The 20,074-nt window shown below is 45.3% G+C and overlaps 1 protein-coding gene across 5 annotated transcripts in view; it reads left to right on the forward strand.

Annotated features, from left to right (window-relative positions):
- The first annotated feature begins 2,848 nt into the window (after positions 1–2,848).
- Positions 2,849–20,074, forward strand: part of LOC141085029 (CMP-N-acetylneuraminate-beta-galactosamide-alpha-2,3-sialyltransferase 4-like) — a 165,444-nt gene continuing 148,218 nt past the window's right edge. For 3 of the 5 annotated variants that reach the window (XM_073569962.1, XM_073569965.1, XM_073569966.1), the window contains exon 1: positions 2,849–2,961. The gene's annotated coding sequence lies outside the window, so the exon portion shown is untranslated. Of the gene's footprint in view, positions 2,962–19,182; positions 19,283–20,074 lie in introns of those variants that run through there. The other 2 variants (XM_073569964.1, XM_073569963.1) reach the window with 2 other exon arrangements.

Consider the following 20,074-nt stretch of genomic DNA (forward strand, 5'->3'; position numbering starts at 1 on the left):
TCCAAGCAGAAAGCCGCCAAAGGTGCTTTTGCTACACTACTTTGTGGTGTGGGGTGCAGGTGTTGGAGTGTGGTCAGGTGCTTCCACCTTACCTGGATGGTGGGGCACCACACCTCAGGAGGAGGTGCAGTACCTCTGTGGCGACTGAGCCTCAGGGGCACCACAATTCCATGCCCCTCCAGTAATGTTGGTGCCCCCTCCTGTGAGGCCTGTACCCCCCAGTGATGTCTCTTCCCATCCAGTGATGTCTGTGCCCCTCCAATGATTTCTGTGTCCTTTGCAATGATGTCTGTGCCCCCCAGTGATGTCTGTGCCCCCCAGGAATATCTGTGCCCCATCTAGTGATGTCTGTGCTCCTCCAGTGATGTCTGTGCCTTCTCTAGTGATATCTGTGCCCCTCTAGTGATGTTTGTGCCCCCTCAGTGATGTCTGTGTCTCCTCTAGTGGTCTGTGCCCCCTACAGTGATGTCTGTGCCCTCCTCAGTGATTTCTGTGCCCCTCCAGTGATACCTGTGCCCCTCCAGTGATGTCTGTGCCCCCTCCAGTGATTTCTGTACCCCTTCCAATGATATCTGTGCCCCATCCAGTGATGTCTGTGCCCCTTCCAGTGATGTCTGTGCCCCCTTCAGTGATGTCTGTGCACCCTCCAGTGATGTCTGTGCCCCCCCTCCAGTGATGCCTGTGACCCCTTCCAGTGATACTTGTGCCCTATTCAGTGATGTCTGTGCCCCCTCCAGTGATGTCTGTGCCCCCTCCAGTGATATCTGTGCCCCCTCCAGTGATGTCTGTGCCCCCTCCAGTGATGTCTGTTCCCCCTTCAGTGATGTCTGTGCCCCCTCCAATGATGTCTGTGCCCCCCTTCCAGTGATACTTGTGCCCTATTCAGTGATGTCTGTGCCCCCTCCAGTGATATCTGTGCCCCCTCCAGTGATGTCTGTTCCCCCTTCAGTGATGTCTGTGCCCCCTCCAATGATGTCTGTGCCCCCTTCCAGTGATACTTGTGCCCTCTTCAGTGATGTCTGTTCCCCCTCCAGTGATATCTGTGCCCCCTCCTGTGATGTCTGTGACCCCTCCATTGATGTCTGTTCCCTCTTCAGTGATATCTGTGCCCCCTCCTGTGATGACCCCTCCAGTGATATTTGTGCCCTCTTCAGTGATGTCTGTGCCCCCTCCAGTGATGTCTGTGCCCCCTCCAGTGATATCTGTGCCCCCTCCAGTGATGTCTGTTCCCCCTTCAGTGATGTCTGTGCCCCCTCCAGTGATGTCTGTGCCCCCTTCCAGTGATACTTGTGCCCTCTTCAGTGATGTCTGTGCCCCCTCCAGTGATATCTGTGCCCCCTCCAGTGATGTCTGTTCCCCCTTCAGTGATGTCTGTGCCCCCTCCAATGATGTCTGTGCCCCCTTCCAGTGATACTTGTGCCCTCTTCAGTGATGTCTGTGCCCCCTCCAGTGATATTTGTGCCCCCCTCCAGTGATGTCTGTGCCCCCTTCCAGTGATACTTGTGCCCTATTCAGTGATGTCTGTGCCCTCTTCAGTGATGTCTGTTCCCCCTCCAGTGATATTTGTGCCCCCTCCTGTGATGTCTGTGACCCCTCCATTGATGTCTGTGCCCTCTTCAGTGATATCTGTGCCCCCTCCTGTGATGACCCCTCCAGTGATATTTCTGCCCTCTTCAGTGATGTCTGTGCCCCCTCCAGTGATGTCTGTGCCCCCTCCAGTGATATCTGTGCCCCCTCCAGTGATGTCTGTTCCCCCTTCAGTGATGTCTGTGCCCCCTCCAATGATGTCTGTGCCCCCTTCCAGTGATACTTGTGCCCTCTTCAGTGATGTCTGTGCCCCCTCCAGTGATATTTGTGCCCCCCCTCCAGTGATGTCTGTGCCCCCTTCCAGTGATACTTGTGCCCTATTCAGTGATGTCTGTGCCCTCTTCAGTGATGTCTGTTCCCCCTCCAGTGATATTTGTGCCCCCTCCTGTGATTTCTGTGACCCCTCCAGTGATGTCTGTGCTCCCTCCAGTGATATCTGTGCCCCCTCCAGTGATGTCTGTGCCCCCTCCAATGATGTCTGTGCCCCCTTCCAGTGATACTTGTGCCCTATTCAGTTATGTCTGTGCCCCCTCCAGTGATGTCTGTTCCCCCTTCAGTGATGTCTGTGCCCCCTCCAATGATGTCTGTGCCCCCTTCCAGTGATACTTGTGCCCTATTCAGTGATGTCTGTGCCCTCTTCAGTGATGTCTGTTCCCCCTCCAGTGATATTTGTGCCCCCTCCTGTGATGTCTGTGACCCCTCCATTGATGTCTGTGCCCTCTTCTGTGATATCTGTGCCCCCTCCTGTGATGACCCCTCCAGTGATATCTGTGCCCCCTCCTGTGATGACCCCTCCAGTGATATTTGTGCCCTCTTCAGTGATATCTGTGCCCCCTCCAGTGATACCTATGACCCCTTCCAGTGATACCTGTGACCCCTCCAGTGATGTCTGTGCCCCCTCCAGTGATGTCTGTGCCCCCTCCAGTGATGTCTGTGACCCCTCCAGTGATGTCTGTGCCCTCTTCAGTGATATCTGTGCCCCCTCCTGTGATGACCCCTCCAGTGATATTTGTGCCCTCTTCAGTGATATCTGTGCCCCCTCCAGTGATACCTATGACCCCTTCCAGTGATGTCTGTGCCCCCTCCAGTGATGTCTGTGCCCCTCCAGTGATGTCTGTGCCTTCTTCAGTGATATCTGTGTCTCCTCCAGTGATGTCTGTGCCCCCTCCAGTGATGTCTGTGCCCCCTCCAGTGATGTCTGTGCCCCCTCCAGTGATGTCTGTGCCTTCTTCAGTGATATCTGTGCCCCTCCTTCCTCTCACCATGCTGTCAGTATTATCAGCCTCCCTCCTCCTCCCGTCTCCTCCCCTGAAGCAGCCGGGTTTGTTCTCTGCCCAGTCTGCAGGCACCGAGTACCGGGAGGCGGCGGCGCTGGTGAGTACCGGGCTGTGAGGAGAATGGAGGCTGCTGGCACAGCCCATTGTTCTGCTGGGCGGCGGCTTTGCCAGGAGAGGAGCGGGCACCAGAAATGGAGCCCCCGGGATGCGGCGGGCGGAGCGGGTGACGGTGTGTGCAGAGCCCCGAACCCGGGGAATGCGGGGCATCAGGGCCCGGAGATGGCGGAGACTGCGGGTGCTTTCAGCCCCCAATATACTGATGCATCTTCTGTGTGCTATGTGAGGTGGGGGGCATCAGATGTGGTCCTGTGTGAGGTGGGGGGCATCAGATGTGGTCCTGTGTGTGAGGCGGGGGGCATCAGATGTCCTGTGTATGAGGCGATGGCATCAGATGTGGTCCTGTGTGTGAGGCAGGGGGGGCATCAGATGTGTGTAAGGAGAGGGGCATTAGATGTCCTGTGTGTGAGGCGGGGGGCATCAGATGTGGTCCTGTGTGAGGCGAGTGGCATCAGATGTGGTCCTGTGTGAGGTGGGGGGCATCAGATGTGGTCCTGTGTGTGAGGTGGGGGGCATCAGATGTGTGTGAGGAGAAGGGCATTAGATGTGGTCCTGTGTGTGAGGTGAGGGGCCTCAGATGTAGTCCTGTGTGTGAGGCGGGGGGCATCAGATGTGGTCCTGTGTGTGAGGTGAGGGGCCTCAGATGTGGTCCTGTGTGTGAGGCGGGGGGCATCAAATGTGGTCCTGTGTGTGAGGCGGGGGGCATCAGATGTGGTCCTGTGTGTGAGGCGGGGGGGCATCAGATGTGTGTAAGGAGAGGGGCATTAGATGTGGTCCTGTGTGTGAGGCGGGGGGCATCAGATGTGGTCCTGTGTGAGGCGAGTGGCATCAGATGTGGTCCTGTGTGAGGTGGGGGGCATCAGATGTGGTCCTGTGTGTGAGGTGGGGGGCATCAGATGTGTGTGAGGAGAAAGGCATTAGATGTGGTCCTGTGTGTGAGGTGAGGGGCCTCAGATGTGGTCCTGTGTGTGAGGCGGGGGGCATCAAATGTGGTCCTGTGTGTGAGGCGGGGGGAATCAGATGTGGTCCTTTGTGTGAGGCGAGGGGCATCAAATGTGGTCCTGGGTGTGAGGCGGGTGGCATCAGATGTGGTCCTGTGTGTGAGGTGAGGGGCCTCAGATGTGGTCCTGTGTGTGAGGCGGGGGGCATCAGATGTGGTCCTGTGTGTGAGGCGGGGGGCATCAGATGTGGTCCTGTGTGTGAGGCGGGGGGCATCAGATGTGGTCCTGTGTGTGTGAGGGGCCTCAGATGTAGTCCTATGTGTGAGGCGGGGGGCATCAGATGTGGTCCTGTGTGTGAGGTGGGGGGGCATCAGAGGTGGTCCTGTGTGTGAGGCGGGGGGCATCAGATGTGGTCCTGTGTGTGAGGCGGGGGGCATCAGATGTGGTCCTGTGTGTGAGGCGGGGGGCATCAGATGTGGTCCTGTGTGTGAGGCGGGGGGCATCAGATGTGGTCCTGTGTGTGAGGCGGGGGGCATCAGATGTGGTCCTGTGTGTGAGGCGGGGGGCATCAGATGTGGTCCTGTGTGTGTGAGGGGCCTCAGATGTAGTCCTATGTGTGAGGCGGGGGGCATCAGATGTGGTCCTGTGTGTGAGGTGGGGGGGCATCAGAGGTGGTCCTGTGTGTGAGGCGGGGGGCATCAGATGTGGTCCTGTGTGTGAGGCGGGGGGCATCAGATGTGGTCCTGTGTGTGAGGCGGGGGGCATCAGATGTGGTCCTGTGTGTGAGGCGGGGGGCATCAGATGTGGTCCTGTGTGTGAGGCGGGGGGCATCAGATGTGGTCCTGTGTGTGAGGCGGGGGGCATCAGATGCGGTCCTGTGTGTGAGGGGCATCATGTGCATTATGTCATATATATATACATACGTGTTCTGTGCATTGCATATGCACTATATCCTCGTATTATAGAAATATGTGCATGATCTAGCCTTATAATCTAAGTGTATTATATGTCTGTACATGTATTTATCATATGTCTGTATTTCATATGCATGTGTAAAGTATGTGCAATGTATATATATGTGTATTGTATTAGACATACCTGTACATATTATGTATTATATATATACATTATACATACATAATATATATACATATGCCAAAGTTTTATGCAGGTTTAAAAAAATACTGCAGAGTAAGAAGCTTTCTACAATAGACATTTACTAGTTTATTTTTATCAATTAACAAAATACAAATATTATCGTTCTCTTGTTGGAGACTTTACTGTGCAGCATTTTTACACATCTAAAATTTCACAGGTTTTTTTTTACATGGAGAAAATTATTGAAAGTTTCTCCTCCTTCTCCTTTCTGACAGTCCATGAAAATCGGCCCACATTTAGATGTCATCCAATTTTTTTCACAGACCTATAATCTTGCATAGCAGATTTCGTCCGACACTTAGATCAAAATGAGACGTCTCCACGAATTTCCGCTGTCCGCTCTGTTAAAATCACATACATGTGAATGGCCCCATAGACTTTCACAGGTGCGAGGGCTGTTTGTGAAAACAGACCAAGAAAGCACAAATTTGGTAAACCCCTAAAAATTAACCTTTAATTCAATTCTTTTTTTAAATTTTTTGGAAAATTCTAAAAAACTGGGTGATATCGGGCTTACAACAGTGCCCAAAAATTGACACATAGAAAAAATTTTAATTATCAAAGGAAGGGGGGTAAACTCACCCTAATAAGCCCTAATGTGTCCCTTTCTGACCGCAGAGGTTGGCACCCTAGTTGTTGACGATGTGGCGCCCCTGTTCAACGTCGTTAACCCTAAAGACCCTTAGTCACCCTAACAAAACAAAAAGAGGGATACAAAGAAAAAACCACACACATACATATATACCCGACAAAAAATGTCCCTAGTGAGTAGACATAAATATGTCTCATAGGAGAAAAAGTGCTGACGTGCTGTAAACTTATCTCGTATTCAAAAAACTCTCAAGGAAAATTATCTCGGAGTAGAAAAAATGCAGCTCGTATAACTTATCTCGTAGTAAACAATGCGTATGCTGCAAAAAAAAAGGACAGACCATATGCACAATATTAATGCCTAAAAGTTCTACAAAGACAGAGCAGCACATTTTGGAGAAACCCAATGCTGTATCAGTCTCAAAACCTTTGGCCACTACTGTATGTACAGTGAAAGTTTTTGGACTCTTTACAACTTTCCATATTTATTCATAAATTTGGCCTAAATCTTAATCAGATGTTGACACCCGTCCTAAAAGTAGATAAAGAACCAAACCAAAAAAATGAGTCAAAAATATTAAACTTTCTAAGTTTTTAAATGAGGAAATTGATCCAATGTCACATGTCACTGAGTAGCAAAAGTATGTGACCCTTTAGGATGAGCAGATCGTTTGAAGGTGAAATTAAATGGGATATCTGGGACTTTTCAAAAAATAAAAAATGTTTCTAAGGAGTAACAATCAGATAATTGCAGCTTTCCTGCCTGTTGCGCCCGGCGCCGTTCTTCCCCCGCACAGAGCAGTCACAGACCACTTCTGCCATGGATTCAGAAACCTCTGCTGACCTCAGGATTACAGAGTAGAAGCTTCTTTTCCGGTCCGCTCTGTAGACATGGCGGGATTTCCAAGGTCATTCTGATTGACAGCCGGATCCCTGCTGCCTAACTGGGGGAGCCGGCTGTCAATCAGACTGACCGCATCAGCAGAAGGAACTTAATCCCCGGCAGCAGCGGTGGGTGATCACTCTGTACCGGGACGGACGGCGCTGGGCACAATAGGCAGATAAGTTGCAATTACCTGCCTGTTGCTGCTTAGATACATTTTTGGTTTTTTGAAAAGTTGACAATCTGGTGTGAGTTGGCAAGTTTTATTCAAACCGTTTTGTGCATATGGGCATAACTATACATTCCTCAGTGGGGTCAGAGCATGTGGAGAGGGCTCAGGAACTGATCTCTGTCCCCAGATGGCAGATCCCAACTATATTAAGGCATTTAAATGACATCTCAGCAGGTGTAGGCACTCGCCAGGTACCATTAGTATGTGCATTGTTACTACATGCAGGGTATCCAGGATCTGCAGTGTTTGGTATATACAGTGTTTGCAGCAAAATTAGTATACAAAGTTCATCCAGTACATGGAATATACCCAGGGTATGGCCTGTTTCACACAAACGTTTTTTACTGTCAGTTGTAATCTGTGAAAATGGCGGAAAACGGATCTGTCTCCGTTTTCACACCAACGTGTGCCACCGAACCGTTGTTTTGACGGATCCGGCGAAGGCTGAATTTTAAAGGAACCACTGCCTGGAAAAAAGGTGAGAGAGAGAAAAAAACATGCACTGTTCAAAATAGCGGACCGTCAACAAAAAAAAACATTGCAGAGTCCGTCTCATCCGCCCGGGAGACGGTAAAATTTTGGTGGATCCGTCAAAAACCGGGTGTGACGGACGACCGTCAGTCAAGATCCGCCACTAATGTAAGTCTATGGGGGAAACAAAACGGATCCGCCCCTTTTTGGCGGATCCGTTTTTTTCCGAAATTGGCGGATTTTGACTGACGCCAAAAAACTGAAGTGTGAAACAGGCCTAGGCAGCGTAATAATGTTATGTAGTGTAATCAATGTTCACTATTTTCAGTGTATCTTTATACAGAGCACCCAGTATGTGAAGTGTATCCAGTGTATTCAGTATCCAGAGTGTGACCAGTGTATCCAGTGTTCCATATACAGTGATATGTAAAAGTTTGGGCACCTCTGGTCAAAATTACTCTTATTGTGAACAAATAAGCAAGCTGAAGATGAAATGATCTGTAAAAGGCCTAAAGTTGGTCTGAGGGCGGTCAGACCAAGACAGACACTTGTTTTAGATGTAAAAGAAACTTCTTTACTTGGTCATTATGTCCTCACAAAGCTTTTCGGCGGTGAATCCGCCTTCGAAGAATGGTGCACGATAAGCACAGCAGGCTCTGCAAACGTGGTTATGCTGGCAGGTTAGTGTACTTTGTTCTTAACGTTCTCTACTTGACCACCAGATATCACACCCCCCCTCCTCTCTCCTATTTTGTTTCTACTAAAGTTACAGATGACACATTTCCTTTGTATTTTAGGTAAAAAAAAAAAATTCATCCTTTACATTTTAAAAATTACAAAAAGGAAAATTAACCGATGCGAAAGTTTGGGCACCCTTCATAGTATGTATTTACGACCATAAAAATATCCAAAAAATGTATAAACATAGTTATAGGTGTTTTCCCATCATATAAAGATCAATAACTGGTGGGCTCTAGTAACATATACAACCAAAGTCAGGGTACAAAGTACCCAAAGAGTATACAATGTAAATTTTTTTTGTTAAGGATTAAATATAAAAAAGACATGAACCAGAGAGTAAGTGGAACATGTAAGAGGATTCAAAAGGGGATAAAATCAAGTAGATAAACGTGGGAGGGGGTTTTCACAAAAAGTAAAGGGTAGCAAGGTAGTCTCAGACAAAGCAAGGAACGCTAATGAACTTCCATGATTCATGTAAGAATTTGCATGTAAGGCATGATACCGTAAATCCTAGTACAGACTATTAGGACAATATAGTGACAAAAATAATCAGTCTGTCTATATGTATATCATGCAATATAATGGAAGACAAGAATAAAAAAACTTAATCAGTCTATATCTAATATAAAGGTATTATAGGGCTTACCCATATTGGGCCCTACATACAGAAACCAGTGCCCTGACGCGCGTTTCGCTGTTATGCTTTTGAATCCGCTTACATGTAACACTTAATCTCTTGCTCTTGTCTTTTTTATATTTAATCCTAAATGTTTACATTTAATACTCTTTTGAGTGGTGTTTTTCTGGGTACTTTGTACCCTGATTATGGTAAGTGCCTAGTAGCACCCCCTTTTTTGAAAGTATCATAGCTTGTAAACACTTTTTATAGCCGGCAAGAGTCTTTCAGTTCTTGTTTGACAGATTTTCATCCATTCTTCCTTTAGATATTCTTCCAGTTCTGTGAGATTCCTGGGTCATCTTTCATCCTCTGCTATTTTGAGGTCTCACCACAGATTATCAATGATGTTCAGATCAGGAGACTGTGAGGGCCATTGTAAAATCTTCAGCTTGCACCTTTTGAGGTCTGCTACTGTGGATTGTGACTTGTGTTTAGGGTCATTATCCATTTGTAGAAGCCAGCCTCTTCCTCTTTTCACCTTCAGCTTTTTTACAGATGGCGTCATGTTTGTATCAAGAATTTGTTGAAATTTCATTGAATCCATTCTTCCTTCTACCTGTGAGATGTTCACCGTGCTATTGGCTGCAATACAACCTCAAAGCATGATTGATCCACCCACATGCTTAATGGTTGGTGAGATGTTGTGTGCCCTTTTTTCTCCACACATACATTTGATCATTGTGGCCACAAAGATCTATTTTAACCTCATCAGTTCACAGGACTTGTTTTCAAAATGCATCAAGCTTTTTTTTAGTTTTTTTTTGCATACTTTTGACGCAAAATTTTATGATGAGGACGCAGGAGAGCTTTTCTTATGATGACTCTTCCATGAAGACCATATTTGTGCAGGTGACTCTGAACAGTAGAACAATTTAAATGTACCGTAACTCCATAGTCTGCTAAATCTTTCTGAAGGTGTTTTGCAATCAAGTGGAGGTTCTGATTTTCCTCTCTAGCAATCCTACAAGCAGCTCTCACTGAAATTTTGCTTGGTCTTCCAGACCTTATCTTGACCTCCACTGTTCCTGGTAACTGTCATTTCTTAATTACATTTCAAACTGAGGAAATGGCAACTTGAAAATGCTTTGCTATCTTTTTATAGCCTTAAGCCCCCGTTACACACTGCGATATCGCTAGCAATATCGCTGCAAAGTCACCGATTTTGTGACGTTACAGCGATATTGCTAGCGATATCGCTGCATGTGATACTTACCTCCGACCGGCTCCCCCGCTGGTTATCGCTGATCGCGCGAGAAGCTGCTGGATCATTTCTCGTCGGTCACTTCCTGGGTGGTCGCTAGTGAGCTGCCAAACAGGCAGATCTCACTAGCGACATCGCTGGGGACGAGGATTGCTACTTACCTGTCAGACGCGGCGATCCTGCGTCCTCCCGCCCGGCTCCACGTGTCGCTCGTCGTCACAACAGGAAGCGCCGCGTATGACAGGTAAGTAGCGATCCTCGTCCCCAGCGATGTCGCTAGTGAGATCTGCCTGTTTGGCAGCTCACTAGCGACCACCCAGCGATGCACCAGCGATCCTGACTGCGTCATATCGCTAGTCGGGATCGCTGGTGCATCGCTAGGTGTAACGGTACCCTTCCCCTGCTTTGTGGGCCTCCACCATTTTCATTTTCAGATTTCTAGGCAGCTGCTTAGAAGAACCCATGGCTGCTGTTTTTTAACATAAGGTTTGAGAAAGCTGGGTTTTTATAAAGCTGGGAAATTTGCATCACCTTGTTGATGATCAAGAACAAGCCATAACTCTAACAGGCTAATTAAGGTCTGAAACCTTGGTCAAAGTTATCTGAGCCCACAAATCTCCAAGGGTGCCCAAAATCTGCATTGGCCCATTTTCCTTTTCGTAATGTTTAAAATATAAAATATATATATTTTTGCCTAAAATACAAACAAAATGTGTTATCTTTAAATGTAGGCCTTTTAGAGATCTTTTTATGTTCAGCCTGCTTAGGCCTCTTTCACACTTCAGTTTTTTGCATCAGTCAAAATCCGCCAAAAGGACGGATGCTGGATCCGTTTTGTAACTGATGAGAACGGATGCCACCCATCCGTTTTTTTGACGGATCCGACAAATGTAGAATTTTAAAGGAATCTCAGCCTGAGAGAGAGAGAATCTCTGGAGGATGCGCCAGAGAAAAAAACGTTACAAGCTCCGTTTTCAAATGTTTGAGGATGGTGACGGACAGCAACTTTTGGCGGATTTTTAAAAACCTGGCGGATTGTGACTGATTGTAAAAAACTGAGGTGTGAAAGAGCCCTTAACTGTTCACAATAACACTAATTTTGACAAGGGCAGGTAACTTTTACATGCCACTGTATGTAGTGCATCCAGAGCGTGACCAGTGTATCCAGTGTGTCAGATACGTAGTGTATCCAGCGTATCATATATGTAGTGTATCCAGTGTGTCATATATGTAATGTATCCATTGTATCAGATATGTAGTGTATCCAGCGTATCATATATGTAGTGTATCCAGTGTGTCAGATATGTAGTGTATCCAGCGTATCATATATGTAGTGTATCCAGTGTGTCAGATATGTAGTGTATCCAGTGTGTCATATATGTAGTGTATCCAGTGTGTCAGATATGTAGTGTATCCAGTGTGTCATATATGTAATGTATCCATTGTATCAGATATGTAGTGTATCCAGCGTATCATATATGTAGTGTATCCAGTGTGTCAGATATGTAGTGTATCCAGCGTATCATATATGTAGTGTATCCAGTGTGTCAGATATGTAGTGTATCCAGCGTATCATATATGTAGTGTATCCAGTGTGTCATATATGTAGTGTATCCAGTGTGTCATATATGTAGTGTATCCAGTGTGTCATATATGTAATGTATCCATTGTATCAGATATGTAGTGTATCCAGCGTATCATATATGTAGTGTATCCAGTGTGTCAGATATGTAGTGTATCCAGCGTATCATATATGTAGTGTATCCAGTGTGTCAGATATGTAGTGTATCCAGTGTGTCAGATATGTAGTGTATCCAGTGTGTCATATATGTAGTGTATCCAGTGTGTCATATATGTAGTGTATCCAGTGTGTCATATATGTAATGTATCCATTGTATCAGATATGTAGTGTATCCAGCGTATCATATATGTAGTGTATCCAGTGTGTCAGATATGTAGTGTATCCAGCGTATCATATATGTAGTGTATCCAGTGTGTCAGATATGTAGTGTATCCAGTGTGTCATATATGTAGTGTATCCAGTGTGTCATATATGTAGTGTATCCAGTGTGTCAGATATGTAGTGTATCCAGTGTGTCATATATGTAATGTATCCATTGTATCAGATATGTAGTGTATCCAGCGTATCATATATGTAGTGTATCCAGTGTGTCAGATATGTAGTGTATCCAGCGTATCATATATGTAGTGTATCCAGTGTCTCAGATATGTAGTGTATCCAGCGTATCATATATGTAGTGTATCCAGTGTGTCAGATATGTAGTGTATCCAGTGTGTCATATATGTAGTGTATCCAGTGTGTCAGATATGTAGTGTATCCAGTGTATCATATATGTAATGTATCCATTGTATCAGATATGTAGTGTATCCAGCGTATCATATACAGTGGGGAAAAAAAGTATTTAGTCAGTCAGCAATAGTGCAAGTTCCACCACTTAAAAAGATGAGAGGCGTCTGTAATTTACATCATAGGTAGACCTCAACTATGGGAGACAAACTGAGAAAAAAAAATCCAGAAAATCACATTGTCTGTTTTTTTTTCATTTTATTTGCATATTATGGTGGAAAATAAGTATTTGGTCAGAAACAAGCAATCAAGATTTCTGGCTCTCACAGACCTGTAACTTCTTCTTTAAGAGTCTCCTCTTTCCTCCACTCATTACCTGTAGTAATGGCACCTGTTTAAACTTGTTATCAGTATAAAAAGACACTTGTGCACACCCTCAAACAGTCTGACTCCAAACTCCACTATGGTGAAGACCAGAGAGCTGTCAAAGGACACCAGAAACAAAATTGTAGCCCTGCACCAGGCTGGGAAGACTGAATCTGCAATAGCCAACCAGCTTGGAGTGAAGAAATCAACTGTGGGAGCAATAATTAGAAAATGGAAGACATACAAGACCACTGATAATCTCCCTCGATCTGGTGCTCCACGCAAAATCCCACCCCGTGGGGTCAGAATGATCACAAGAACGGTGAGCAAAAATCCCAGAACCACGTGGGGGGACCTAGTGAATGAACTGCAGAGAGCTGGGACCAATGTAACAAGGCCTACCATAAGTAACACACTACGCCACCATGGACTCAGATCCTGCAGTGCCAGACGTGTCCCACTGCTTAAGCCTGTACATGTCCGGGCCCGTCTGAAGTTTGCTAGAGAGCATTTGGATGATCCAGAGGAGTTTTGGGAGAATGTCCTATGGTCTGATGAAACCAAACTGGAACTGTTTGGTAGAAACACAACTTGTCGTGTTTGGAGGAAAAAGAATACTGAGTTGCATCCATCAAACACCATACCTACTGTAAAGCATGGTGGTGGAAACATCATGCTTTGGGGCTGTTTCTCTGCAAAGGGGCCAAGACGACTGATCCGGGTACATGAAAGAATGAATGGGGCCATGTATCGTGAGATTTTGAGTGCAAACCTCCTTCCATCAGCAAGGGCATTGAAGATGAAACGTGGCTGGGTCTTTCAACATGACAATGATCCAAAGCACACCGCCAGGGCAACGAAGGAGTGGCTTCGTAAGAAGCATTTCAAGGTCCTGGAGTGGCCTAGCCAGTCTCCAGATCTCAACCCTATAGAAAACCTTTGGAGGGAGTTGAAAGTCCGTGTTGCCAAGCGAAAAGCCAAAAGCATCACTGCTCTAGAGGAGATCTGCATGGAGGAATGGGCCAACATACCAACAACAGTGTGTGGCAACCTTGTGAAGACTTACAGAAAACGTTTGACCTCTGTCATTGCCAACAAAGGATATATCACAAAGTATTGAGATGAAATTTTGTTTCTGACCAAATACTTATTTTCCACCATAATATGCAAATAAAATGAAAAAAAAAACAGACAATGTGATTTTCTGGATTTTTTTTTCTCAGTTTGTCTCCCATAGTTGAGGTCTACCTATGTTGTAAATTACAGACGCCTCTCATCTTTTTAAGTGGTGGAACTTGCACTATTGCTGACTGACTAAATACTTTTTTTCCCCACTGTATGTGGTGTATCCAGTGTGTCAGATATGTAGTGTATCCAGCGTATCATATATGTAGTGTATCCAGTGTGTCAGATATGTAGTGTATCCAGTGTGTCATATATGTAGTGTATCCAGTGTGTCAGATATGTAGTGTATCCAGTGTGTAGAGTATCCAATGTGTCATATATGTAGTGTATCCAATGTGTCATATATGTAGTGTATCCAGTCTGTCATATATGTAGTGTATCCAGTGTGTCAGATATGTAATGTATCCAGTGTGTCAGATATGTAGTGTATCCAGTGTGTCAGATATGTAGTGTATCCAGTGTGTAGAGTATCCAATGTGTCATATATGTAGTGTATCCAGTCTGTCATATATGTAGTGTATCCAGTGTGTCATATATGTAGTGTATCCAGTGTGTCAGATATGTAATGTATCCAGTGTGTCAGATATGTAGTGTATCCAGTGTGTCAGATATGTAGTGTATCCAGTGTGTAGAGTATCCAATGTGTCATATATGTAGTGTATCCAATGTGTCATATATGTAGTGTATCCAGTCTGTCATATATGTAGTGTATCCAGTGTGTCAGATATGTAGTGTATCCAGTACATGCAGTGTATGTTGTGTAATGAAGATTTGCAGTGTTAGAAGCAGCATAAGTATAACGGCAGTAATGATAACGGCGCCTCCACCCATCCTGTATCCTGCCAGTGACCCTGAACTCAGATCTTCTCTTGTGGATCTCTATGAGCTGATGCAGTGCACCCTCATTCCCAGGCTCCAGATACTGGAATATTTTGGCTCTTCTGCGTCCTCGTATAATGTATGCTGAGGTCTCTTCTCTCAGATTCTTGGGGATTTCTTGAGTATTAAATCAACCATACACATTAGAGGAAAAAGAGAAGGATCGGGCTGCTGGATTTCTATATGCTCGATCCTTTTATTCTCGCTGGAGATAAGCAATCACCAGGGGTATTTAAAAGGGAAAGAAGGGCAGAAAGGGATATAAGTGTCTAGTGGAGAACAGAGAAGTCTGGAGAAGGAGGATATAGGAGTGTGGAGGAGGATGGGGTCAGAGGAGTCTGGAGGTTAATAGAGGAGTCTGGAAGGAGGTGGACAGAGGAGTGTGAAAGGAGGAGGACAGAGGAGTATGGAGGAAAGAAGAGTCTGGAGGAGGGAGAACAGTAGATTGTGGTGGAGGGTACAGAGGTGTCTGGAGGAGGAGGTCAGAGGAGACTAGAGGAGGAGGGAGGACAGGAGTTTGGAGGAGGAGGAGGGAGGACAGAGGTCTGGAGGAAGGGGGAGGATAGGGGTCTAGAGGAGGAGAGAGGACAGGGGAGTCTAGAGAAGGGAGGGAGGTCAGAGGAGTTTGGAGGATGGGGACAGAGGGGTCTCAAGGAGGAGGGAGGATTCAGAATGGAACAGAGGGACCTGATTGACAGACTTCTGCCCCTTTGATACCCTGCAGAACATTGTGTTCTTTTCTATGGGGAACATGTCTTGAGTATGTACCATATTCTGCAGAGCGTCACACATAAGACTGATGGGCAGAAGCTGATTATACAGTTGTGGCCAAAAGTATTGACACCCCTGCAATTCTGTCAGATAATACTCAAGTTTCTTCCTGAAAATGATTGCAAACAAAAATTCTTTGGTATTATTATCTTCATTTAATTTGTCTTAAATGAAAAAACACAAAAAGAATTGTCCTAAAGCCAAATTGGATATAATTCCACACCAAACATAAAAAAGAGGGTGGACAAAAGTATTGGCACTGTTCGAAAAATCATGTGATGCTTCTCTAATTTGTGTAATTAACAGCACCTGTCACACTTGCAGCCAGTTGACATAGATTAAAGTTGACTCAACCTCTGTCCTGTGTCCTTGTGTGTACCACATTGAGCATGGAGAAAAGAAAGAAGACCAAAGAACTGTCTGAGGACTTGAGAAACCAAAGTGTGAGGAAGCATGAGCAATCTCAAGGCTACAAGTCCATCTCCAAAGACCTGAATGTTCCTGTGTCTACCGTGCGCAGTGTCAACAAGAAGTTTAAAGCCCATGGCACTGTGGCTAACCTCCCTAGATGTGGACGGAAAAGAAAAATTGACAAGAGATTTCAACGCAAGATTGTGCGGATGTTGGATAAAGAACCTCAACTAACATCCAAACAAGTTCAAGCTGCCCTGCAGTCCGAGGGTACAACAGTGTCAACCCATGAAAAGGGACTGTATGGTAGGAGACCCAGGAAGACACCACTTCTTACCCCGAGACATAAAAAAGCCAGGCTGGAGTTTGCCAAAACTTACCTGAAAAAGCCTAAAACGTTTTGGAAGAATGTTCTTTGGTCAGATGAAGTAGAGCTTTTTGGGCAAAGGCATCAACATAGAGTTTACAGGAGAAAAAAAGAGTCATTCAAAGAAAAAAACACGGTCCCTACAGTCAAACATGGCAGAGGTCCCCTGATGTTTTGGGGAGACCACTGCAAAATTTTCAGTTTGTCTGATTTTTTTCTTTATAGGTATATTTTTGAGTAAAATGTAAATTGCTCTTTTATTCTATAAACTACTGACAACATGTCTTGGAATTTCCAAGCACTAAATTTTGTATTTTCAGAAAATCAGAAATGGTCAAAATAACAAAAAATGCAGTGCTTGCAGACCTCAAATAATGCTAAGAAAGCAAGTTCATAATCATTACAAACAACAATACTAATGTTTTAACTCAGGAAGAGTTCAGAAATCAATATTTTGTGGAATAACCATAATTTTTAATCACAGCTCTCATGCGTCTTGGCATGCTTTCCTCCAGTCTTTCACATTGCTTTTGGGTGACCTTATGCCGCTCCTGGTACAAAAATTTAAGCAGTTCTTTGTTTGCTGGCTTGTGACTATCCATCTTCCTCTTGATTACATTCCAGAGGTTTTCAATGGGGTTCAGGTCTGGAGATTGGGCTGGCCATGACAGGGATTTGATGTTGTGGTCCTTCATCCACACATTGATTGACCTAGCTGTGTGGCATGGCGCATTGTCCTGCTGGAAAAACCAGTCCTCAGAGTTGGGGACATTGCCCGAGCAGAAGGAATCAACTGTTTTTCCAGGATAATCTTGTGATTCATACGTCCTTCGAAAAGATTAACCTGCCCAATTCCAGCCTTGCTGAAGTATCCCCAGATCATAACCGATCCTCCATCAAATTTCACAGTGGGTGCAGGACACTGTGGCTTGTATGCCTCTCCAGGTCTCTGTCTAATTATTAGATGACCAGGTGTTGGCCAAATCTGAAAACTAGACTCATCAGAGAAGATTACCTTACTCCAGTCCTCTATGGTCCAATCCTTATCGTCTTTGGCAAACTTCAGCATGGCTCTCCTTTGCTTCTCATTGATGAAAGGCTTTTTTCCATCTTTACATAACTTGAGCCATGCTTCTAGGAGCCTGTTACGAACTGTTCTTGCCGTGTACTTCACCCCACCTGCCATTTCCCATTCCTTTTGTAGGTCACTTGATGTCATCCTGCGATTGCTGAGTGACATTCGAATAAGGCCGGTTTCACATTTGCGTATGGAGGAGCTGCGGAGGGCTGCAGACTTCCTCCTTGAAGCTGCGCCCACGGCCGCACCTCCTCCGGTCAGCTCCGCCTCCATCGGCATGCGGCCTGCATACCCTATCTTTAGCATTAGGTATGCAGGCCGTGCAGATGTATGCAGATGCCTCAGCATGCGTAGTTTTTTGACGGTGCGGCGACCTGCGCCGAACGCAACGTGTTGAATTTGGTGCGTTCCCCGCACCGTCAATACGACGCATGTGGAGGCATCCGCATACATCAGCATGGTCTGCGTACCAAATGCTAAAGATAGGGTACGCAGGCCGCATGCCGACAGAGGCGGACCTGACCGGAGAAGGTGCGGCCGTGGGTGGAGCTTCACCGAGGAAGTCCGCAGCCCTCCGCAGCTCCTCCATACGCAAATGTGAACCGGCCTAAGATGACAGTCATTCTAGTCAGTGGAGAGTCGTTTTTGCCCTCTGCCGGTCTGTAGCTTTGTTGTCCCCAATATCTGCTGCTTGACCTTGTTGTAATGGACTACCGTCTCAGAAATTTTAAGGATGGAGGCAATATGACGCTCACTGTATCCCTCTGCTAGTAAAGCCAGAATTGAGCCCTTCTTTTCCTCACTCAAGACTTTTCTTTACAACTCCTTTGGAATCGTTACAAGTTATTTTTTCATTCCTATTACTTTTGGGATATTACTACCACTTGTTTTGCTATCTAGCTTGTCCTATTGCAAGAGGATTGTGAACGCCACAGCAGGGTTTTTTATACTTTCCTTCGTTAAATAAGATTTGGTTCAGGTGATCACCTAATCAGAAAGTCTGAAAGTCTGAACTTCAACTGCAAAGAATTGTTTAAAGTGACAGTGCTATCAATAAGGATCAAGGTTGCACTATATTAACGTGCTAATGTATGTAAGAAGCTATAATAGAATGCATACTGTGCAATTAAGTGCCTGTAACCAGTATACAAAATAAAGTGCATATAAGTACAACCTCCTGATTACAATAGATAGAATTTATTGACACAATTTTGTACAACTATATAACTCCTAATACCAGCGGATATTGTTCAACATTCTAATTTTTAGTACAATGCTGAAAGCAAACATAAGTACAAAATGTTGGGCGCAGAAAGGGACCTTGATATCACAATATGAATATCCCAGCAGCCCCACTCAGCAGAAACAATCAGAAAAGAATTCTTATATAAATTGTGAAAGTCCTTTGCATATATATGATAACTGGAAAGAGCCACATCCATCTTTCGATGGGAGAAAAAATAATTAAGTCCCAGATGGAAAAGTCCTATAGATGAAAAAAGCTGCAAACAACAGGTGGAGATTGGAGGACTGTTATGTCCTGGAGATCACGGTGTGAGAGGTTGTCAGCTCCGCTTCTTATGATTACATCACTGATATAATGATATGTGATCAGACATGAGACCACACTAGTACCCATGCATGACAACAGGCAATCCCTGCATGTGTTGCAGCTGTCGATCAGCCGTGAGATGCAGCCACTGGGACTCAAATATTGTATTAGAGCGCGCTGAAGATGCTCTATTAGCACCCAAGCATGCTTAGATAACACCTCATCCGAGCATGCTCGCTCAACACTAGACCACACCCTTATATGACATTGACATAACCCTTGGGTACCAGACAATGGTATAAGCTTAGGGATTCACATTCACTTGTGCTCGGGGTCCCCCTTTGTTAGCTACAAAATTTTGATGTTTGTCGTTATATTTTCTTGCAGACTTTTTCAGCTTTTCAACATTATTAACTATCAGAACAGGAAGTTTTTGCTTTCCTGGAGGAAGGAGACTATTTCGCCGCCCCCTATACAACATCTTAAGGTTCGGAGCACTCAACATTCTTCAGATATTTGTCATTTCCTGATATTACTGGAGAGGTTTTTATGGGGCATTATTGTGTCTGTCGGGGCGAGGGGCCGCATACAGCTGCAACATTATTACTGATAAATGGCAGTATCTTGTTCTGTCTCCTCACAGCATTCCTCACCTTTGAAGTGACCATTTGTTTATCCTGAGCCACCTGATTCATGAATAGCATGTCGGCACTGTAGTGAGCACTGACACCAGTAAAGGGGGCAGTAAGCTGTATAGTAGTGCAGATATCTGGGCCATGAGGTAGGATGGGTGACCACCCCATGGGCAGGGTAGAATCTGCCACTAGCATCCGTCCCTTACTCATCCACATGGACACGTTTTGGCTTGATATTGTGACCATGTGATGGCAGCACCCAGACTCTCCACCAGGCTGCGCTGTGTTCTGTCAGGAGCTGCTTCTTATCAGCTGCCAGTGTTTACCTGGCACATTAGAGCCATTAATAAGGACTATATAAAAGCAGATATCAGCACTGCTGCCCTTATCTTATCAGCACCTTCAGATACAATTCAGGATGTGTTCTGTAATATATATTTTCTTTGGGTGATATTGATATAAAGTTTTCTCATAAATATTTATGATCTTTACATAAAGAATTTTCTGTTATTTGTAAATAATTCTTCATTCTATATCTTTCTAATAGACTTTGGGCCAATTCATAATTTGGGAGGGGGGTGGGGGTTAAGTAATGTTTCTTCATTTTTGTTGCCTTGTGGTATTTGTTACTGTTCTTTGTGCTA

This window comes from Dendrobates tinctorius, unplaced genomic scaffold (assembly GCF_039654945.1).
Source record: "Dendrobates tinctorius isolate UK_male_01 unplaced genomic scaffold, ASM3965494v1 ptg000028l, whole genome shotgun sequence".
Taxonomy (NCBI): domain Eukaryota; kingdom Metazoa; phylum Chordata; class Amphibia; order Anura; family Dendrobatidae; genus Dendrobates; species Dendrobates tinctorius.